The 7,704-nt window shown below is 33.5% G+C and overlaps 1 long non-coding RNA gene across 1 annotated transcript; it reads right to left on the reverse strand.

Annotated features, from left to right (window-relative positions):
* Positions 1–4,592: 4,592 nt before the first annotated feature.
* On the reverse strand, positions 4,593–7,375 carry LOC134842387 (uncharacterized). Its single transcript, XR_010162500.1, has 2 exons — positions 6,509–7,375; positions 4,593–4,915 (listed from the first exon to the last, which is right to left on the reverse strand). It is a non-coding gene; the product is annotated as an uncharacterized LOC134842387 (long non-coding RNA).
* Positions 7,376–7,704: the final 329 nt, after the last annotated feature.

Here is a 7,704-nt window from a genome sequence, read left to right on the forward strand (position 1 = left end):
TTTGAAAATTTTTGTGTGAATCTTTTCCAATCTGATTTTGTATCTATAGGTAAAACTGAAAACCATTTTTGAGCTGCGCCATCAAGTGTGGTTTGTATTAACGCTGTGCGTATATGTATCCAATTTTGGTGAAGTGATGTATTTATTGGTTCAGGTCCTATAATTTGGATTAAATTTGCTGTGACTGCGTTTAAATAATCTTCTACAGAATGTTCAGTGTCTGTACCTGTGAAAACTATTGAAGGCTTGTTTGATGTTATTGACGATCCACCCATTAGGTATGGATTCATAGTCATTTGAAGTGATTCTGCGGCATTTGGCATTTGTGAAAAATTTGTAAGTTGACTCTTTGTTATTCCATGTTGTTGTAAGTAATAGGGTAGCGGAATTTTATTTTGAATTTGCGTTGGTTGATAAGAATCTGTATTAACTGTATTTTGTGAATAAAAAAATTAGTGTTTTGAGATGCTAGATTTGGTCTAGGTTGTCGTATATGTTGTTCTTGTGTATATGGTTCAAAAACATCTGGTTGGTTTACGTGGTAAGAGTGAAGTCTTTGGTTTGAATAAAATTGTGGATTATTTTGATTATAATAATCTTCATTATCTGATGAAAGATAATTAGATGTATAATAAGGCGTTTGTTGTTCATTTCTGTTTTGCTGTTTATTATTTTTGTTTTGCTGAAAAAATGGATAATTTTCACTTTGGTCTTGTAAAACTCGTGGGTAATCAATTTGATGATGGTTGTTGGAAATTTTGTCTTTGCGAAAATAAATGATTTTTCGTGTTTGTACGAGGGGGTTTAGTTGATTGTAATCTATTTACATAGTTATAATTATGTTCTGCAAAACTATTTCTCGTGAATGTTTTTTGTTTTTGCGTTGATTTCGTCGTTGTTCTAAACGTTTGGCAATCCATTTGTGAATATTTTGGAACAACGGAGGGTTTAACCGTAGTTTATAATGTTACCTGTGGTAATGTTGGATTTTTGCGTCTTTGAATTGTAAGATTTGGATGTATTGGTGAAATACTTTTTGTGTTGTCGCTGTTACTGTTTCAACTATTTCTTCATTTGCGAAATGTGATGGTGTTTGAATATCTTGTTGTGTAAGATTTCTAGTTCCTTTTAGGTTTTCTTGTTGTATGAGGGTTGAGTTTAAATTATTATTTCCTAGTCTATTGGGTAGAAATGAATTATAGTTTAAAGGTGTTGCGTCATTTGTGAGTGGATCTACTTAAACATAATCTTTGTCTACTTTAACATAATCTTTGTTAATAGAAATTGTGCTAATTGGCTGACTTGAAATATAATGTTGGTATCTTCAGGAATAGTGGATGAGACGATTCGGGGTCCCAAACATAATCTGATTGTTCTGCTAAGACAATGTCATCAGTAGAATTTTGAAGTCTAAAATTTTATCTTGCTTGTGATGTTAAATCAATATTATGTGTGAAATAATCAATGATAAACCATGCTAAGATTTTTTGTAAATCGTGTTTAACATTCTGCGAAATTTCTGTACTAGTTAAACTTTCACGGATTGTGTTTAAAAATTCGGAGAATATTGCAATTTCATGTCTTACAGTTGTGTGTCTAGATGTTTGAACTGTTGAAGTTCCTTGAGATTCTGTTTTTTCTAGTATAAATAGATAACTATAAATTAATGATATAAATTGTTAGTGAATAGTGAATTTGCTCTTTGTGAGTTTTGATGTTGTATATTTTTTATGTATTCTGTGAATACTCATGAAAATTCTATGTCTACGTCGTCTGTTTGAAGTAGATATGTACCATGAAACTTACTTGGTGAGTTTTTTTCTATGGTATAGATTCCGTACTGTTGTGTTATATTACATATTCCTTTTAGATAGTGATCAATAATTTGTCTTTTGATTTTTACTTCTGGGAATTTTGCTGTACATGGACTAGTTCCTTTTTCAAATAAATTTGCGGTTAAATTTTGACAAAATTGGGTTTTTTCTCTATCATTAGTGGGTGAGTTGATTAAAAATGGAAGAATGGAGTTTTCATCTTCGCTTTCTTCATTTGGACTAATTTTTGTGTTTTATGATTGTCAATGTGTAGTTTTCAATGTGTTTTTTTGGTTGATTCCAAATGTATAGACGTACTGGTTTGTTTTTGTAGGTCTTTTTTATTCTTCGTTTTCCTTGTATTGACGATTGTGATGTGGTTTCTGCGTCGGAAAAATGAAATGTATCATTAACTTGATAATTTTTATTTATGGAGTCAATTAACCTGTAAAGTTCTTTTAAATTACTGGTTTCTGATTCGGAGACTGCGTTTCTTCGCTTTGAAAATTTTTTTCGTGTAATTTGTCTTTGTTTGCTTAAAATTTTCTTTGTGATTGTCTGTCATTTTGTTCTAATATGTCTTATTGTTTGTTTTTGCGGAGTAATTACGTGGTCAAATTTTTCGTTGTTTCTTTCACAATTGTGTAATATGATTGTTTGTTTATTTCCTAGATTGTCTAGTGACATAAGGTTTAGGAAGACGGATGCAATATTGGGATTAGTAATTTTTTAATGTTTTAAACTATTAGTTCTTACGATTTTTTCGGGTTAGCCTAACTTGGGTCATGTATTTCAGGGTTGGAGAGAAAAGTATATATCGATTCCTGATAATGATTTTTACTTTCTCGTGGCTAGTATAAGTTAAGGTGTTAAATTACTTAATCTTACTTAGGGGTAGTGGTTGTGATCAAGGGTTGGAGAATACTAACTCGATCCACAAGGTTCAGGTATAATTAGAACACAAGTAGTTCGTTAGATACTATTTTAAACTTACTAAGTTTAAGTATGATCCTAGGTCAGGTAAGAGGGGGGGTCAAGTGAAGGATGAATAACCGAAGTTCTTCACTGTTTATCCTAATTAGATTGATTAGTGTGATTGAAAAGTTTCTAATAGTCCTGGGTCTTGAGAAAGGGTTGGGTAGTGAATCGACGTTTGAGGTCGTTAGACACTTTTTTAATTGTGAGGGGGAAAACAAAATTGTTTTATTTGATCCAAGGATAAGCCTTGATGATCAATATATAAAATTAATCAAATTAAATTTAATTCAGATAAAAGTGAGTTAAAGATCCAAGGAAAACCTTGATGATCTGTTGAGTTTAAGAAGTTTAATTTAAATTAAAATACGAAATAGGATAGGCCTTTATAAATTAAGTTAAGGTTTAATTGATAGAAAATTTTTGTTTTATTAGTTTTTGATGATGTTAGTGGATTTATGATTCGCTGTTATGCCTTAGGTGATGAAGCTGAGATGATGAGATGATTTAAATATACTAACAGTTTGTGTTTTTACTAGCTAATTTTTATAATTTATTTTCAATAAATATTATTTCCGGATATCTTTTTAAATTTACTGCAGATCTTTGAAGAGAACGACTAGAGATGTTTTTATCAGTCATTGTTGTACAAAAATAAGTTAAGCGCCTGTAATTGTCATTGAAGATTATTCTTCAAAGATACTATGTTTGCGAATGAAAATCTAAATTCAATGCTAATAGAATTCTAAACATAAAAGTTTGTGTTGGCTTTTGCTGTACGACTATGAAACTTAATGGTAAGTTCCTTTCTAGTCGTATATCGTCTTTTGCCCGAGGTCTTTTTCCAATACCGGCTAGTTCTCGTATTGTTCGGAATAATGGCTCTGATCTATTGAGTCGTAGAGACATTTCAATAAATTTGTTGTCGTGTAACTTTTTTGGAAATGTTTTTTGTCTGAGTCTAATCTATTTGGTTAGTTCCAAGCTAATTTGTTTTTAAGGTCTTGTTCGAGACTTTTGGTCGCACCAGATGAGTTAAGATGGGAGGTCAACTCATTGAGTAATTTCAGATAGGGTACACCGTCTGCTCGTCACGCTAGGGTACACCGTCTGCATCTTATTTTCGGCCGGATAGATTCGTGCAACTTCTTAGTCTATTACCGATCTTAATCTTACTCTTATATCTCTTAGTCTTAATAGATCTAGAGTATACTGGTTTTGTTACAGTCTCTTGGAGAAAGCAACTAAGTCGTAAGTTAAATTCAAATTGCTCTGGTGCTGAAATTACAAGTAATTTCAGCACTTACAAATAAGTGGGTTGTTAGTTTGATGGACTGTGATTGGTTAGTCTTTAATATTTTATAGGGATAACATATCTAAATTATAACCAATAATAAATTATAGTTTGGATCTGGTTCCAATATTAAAAAAAGTCAATTTTTTATGACGTTTGTTAAGTTTTTTTGTGAGTGCTGTGATGAGAGGAACAAAACGAAAGCTTATATATAACATAGGTAACTTAGTCAGATTTTGACTACTGTTTTCTTCGAAAAAGAAAAAATACCAAAAACTCTGCAAATGTTTCAAAAATTGTTTCAACACGATATGTGAGATGACCCTTTCTGATCAGTTTTGGCCATACCTGATTATGCCTAAAAAGAAAAAAAACCAATACTAAAACGCACTAGAAGACAAAGTCCCTCCTTACTTTCAGTGGTCGGAACTATAATAAGTTTCACCGGAAAAAGCAAAACTACGATTTCAAAAAGGTCTTCTCATTAAATAAACTACTATTAAAAACGCTACTTCAGAAATTTTTTTCAGTCAGATGTATAACTAATGGAAAAAAGCTTTGATACTGGATAGACTATACCTGTCAATCAATTACGGTTTCAAAGACTCCTACGAAAAAATTTCATGAATCATTAGAATGTGTTTATATTTCTCCTTCCTCCATTATTGGTTCTTCGTAGCATCGGTTGTCGATGCATTCCTGTGAATAGCATTGGCTGTCGAATCGGCAAAAAGCGTCGGTGGACTCCATGGGGAAGCAGCTTTTCAGCGCCTGATATCCCCGTGGTACGCGCTTCACTTCATAAGCGCAGTATTCTCTCCGGTAATCGCACCTCGCATGATCGATTTCAACATAAGAAGAATTTTTATTTGAAATAGATCTAGCAATACAGAAAGCCCCACCAAATTGCGTACCATAACCTTTTGCTTTTGATCAGAAACGTATTTAGGTGGGGGGGGGGGGGTAGACGTTCTTCTTTCTCAGGGATTCGACCCCCTGCCGGCCCAAAGGGTCCCCCTTTGTGCTATTTTGAGATATCCATATTTGGTGACGGCCTCTTAAAAGTTTCTAAAGGCGCCTTTGGCGCCAATCTATACTAATTTTGAGGAGGGAGCGCGCGCCGAAAAAAACGCCTTTTTTGGCCTTTTTTCTAGATTTTGCCTGCGGCGCAGAAAATTAGGTCAAATTAGGGTCTTTATAATGGTTTGGGAGAGCTCAGAAGATCAATTTGGTCGACTTAAAAAAAAAAGGTCGACAAAAGTTTAATTTTTTTTTTGAAAATCCCCCCCCTCGAGAAATTCCTAGATCCGCGCCTGCTTTTGATATTTTTTTTCATAACGTTTTAATTGATACAGTAACGTTTTTTTTAAGAAAAATCTATTTTCGTTTTTAGGAATTTTTTTTTTTGCGATTATTTGGTGTTCTCCACCCTTAAAAATAGCGTAATTTTTCAGCTAGTAAAATCAGTTAAAGATTAGCGCAGTAAAATAGAGTCCAAGTCCTCTAAAACAAATCCTCTAAAAATTTTCGAAATTATAAAGTTTATTTCGAGTCCTTAAATATGGCCTTTATCTCGCAGTTCGCCACCCTAGTCAACCAAGTGAGGTTATCTCGCAAGATCTTGCAACATAGTTACAAATAAAGGTTATCTTGCAAGAATAATTCGACTTCATAAGTGAAAAAATGGAGCTTGCAAGATGGAGATTATCTTGCAAGAATCTTGGAAGAGGGAGGTATCTCGCAAAGAGGAGGTATAATTTTGAAAGAGATGCATCTTCTTATAAACAATCTTGTAAGATCTTGCAAGATAGTTTCGCATGATCGCATGTTGAATGGGCATAATGTTTCTTTGGACCACCGAAAATCTCAGAGAAAATCATCCGCAAGAAAGTTTGTATTTCCTTCTGACACCCTGGGTACTTCCAACAAAAATAGGTTGGGATTTCTGCTGATTTTAAACCAGTTTCAAAAATTCGTGGTAGAAATAATCTTCTAATGTTAGAAGCTCGTCTGATGTTAGAAGATCGGGCGGAGCTTAAGAAACTTTAAGTTAGATTGACCAAAAATGCATGTCGCCTTAAACTGCCTTCCCCTCCTTCCCGGGTTGACCAAAAGTGGTAATCATACAATTTCTTTTTATCAAAAAAGGCTGATCATACATTTTCCCTATAATTCCATAAGTAGAGTCAATCCCATGAAAGGTCAATTTTTGGTAATTTTTTCATATATGGAAACTTTATGAGTAGCATTTTCCATAAACCAATCAAAAAAGTTTTTTTTTATTTTTGATTTCTTCGCAAATATTTTGGCTTGTGTTCTTAACCGATCACAAGTGAAAATAATCCACATATAGAGGTCAACTCGGGATCACTCTTATTGGCCCAGAGCTTGAACTTAATATTGTAATCGATCCATCCCAATTTACCCTTGCTGCTGCTGCATTTTCGAACTGCAGGGTTTGAATCGTTTTGAAATGGCCTGAACAAAGTTGTCTGATCCCAATAAAAGAACAACTGACAACACTACGTAAATTTGAACAGGCGAAAGACATCTGCGTGTGGTATTCATAATTGAAAAAAAGTAAGCTTAAGCTTTTTAAATTAATGTAACCGTTTAATTAGCCAAAAGAAATAAATTATTTGGAATGAAATCAAACTATGACCAACAAAGTAAACTCGAATTGTAATGATTGGTAGGATATCTGTGATTTTGAGCGCTACTTTTCCAAGCTTTCAACCACTTTCCTGAAGTTAATGGCAGGTATGATTCCACACACGTTAAAGGTGATCAATGGTATCGTAAGGTAACGAGCAAATAGCCTCAATGGTAAAGTTTAACGACGTCACTGATATTTACGGTCAAACTTATCACAAAACAGACGAAATTTTTCGTTCCTTTTACTTTTTTCTGTTTCAGCAAATGTAAAATGAAATTATTGGTTATATCGTTTGAAAGGAATATCTGAAGACTTCAGTTCTCTCGCGATTGGCCAATTTTGGATAAATGAAAATTTGGACTTATTTACATACTTGACGTTTAATTTTTGAGTTGTTCAGATCTCAACTTTTCAATATAAGGATAAACATTTATAATTGAATATATGAAAATTTCAATGAAAAAAAATGGTGCAGATGAGAATACAAAGAGACATTCCAGAGGTGCTTTTGAAGAGAATTTCTCTTATTGTTAGGAAACCGCGGTCTAATTTTAGGCTCACCAACTCTAATAAACTTAACAATACTTCCTAATGACAGAGCAGTATGTATAAATACCCTAGAGGGTTCAGGCCTTAACTTCATTCATGGAAGTGGACGCACATTAGGAATTAAAGAGAAAAAGGCTCATTAAGCTCCAGTAAGACTACCCTCCCCTACTTTTGCCTTGAGTGGATTATATCTTGCGTCGGAGTTTTATTGGCACCCTTATAAAAATGAAGTCATAGTTTCTAAGACATCTAAATGTGGCCATTAGCCGATTAAGAGTTGAAGTTAATCAAGTATTTTGTGTCCCGGCTTTCGAGGCTGGTTAGGGAAAGTTTCAGGTGTCTCTTCATTATGTTCTGATCACTTTTGGTGATCAAAATAGCAGTTGACGACGAAATCTTTTTTAAATTATATTACT

The sequence above is a fragment of the Symsagittifera roscoffensis genome, chromosome 3 (genome assembly GCF_963678635.1).
Source record: "Symsagittifera roscoffensis chromosome 3, txSymRosc1.1, whole genome shotgun sequence".
NCBI lineage: Eukaryota > Metazoa > Xenacoelomorpha > Acoela > Convolutidae > Symsagittifera > Symsagittifera roscoffensis.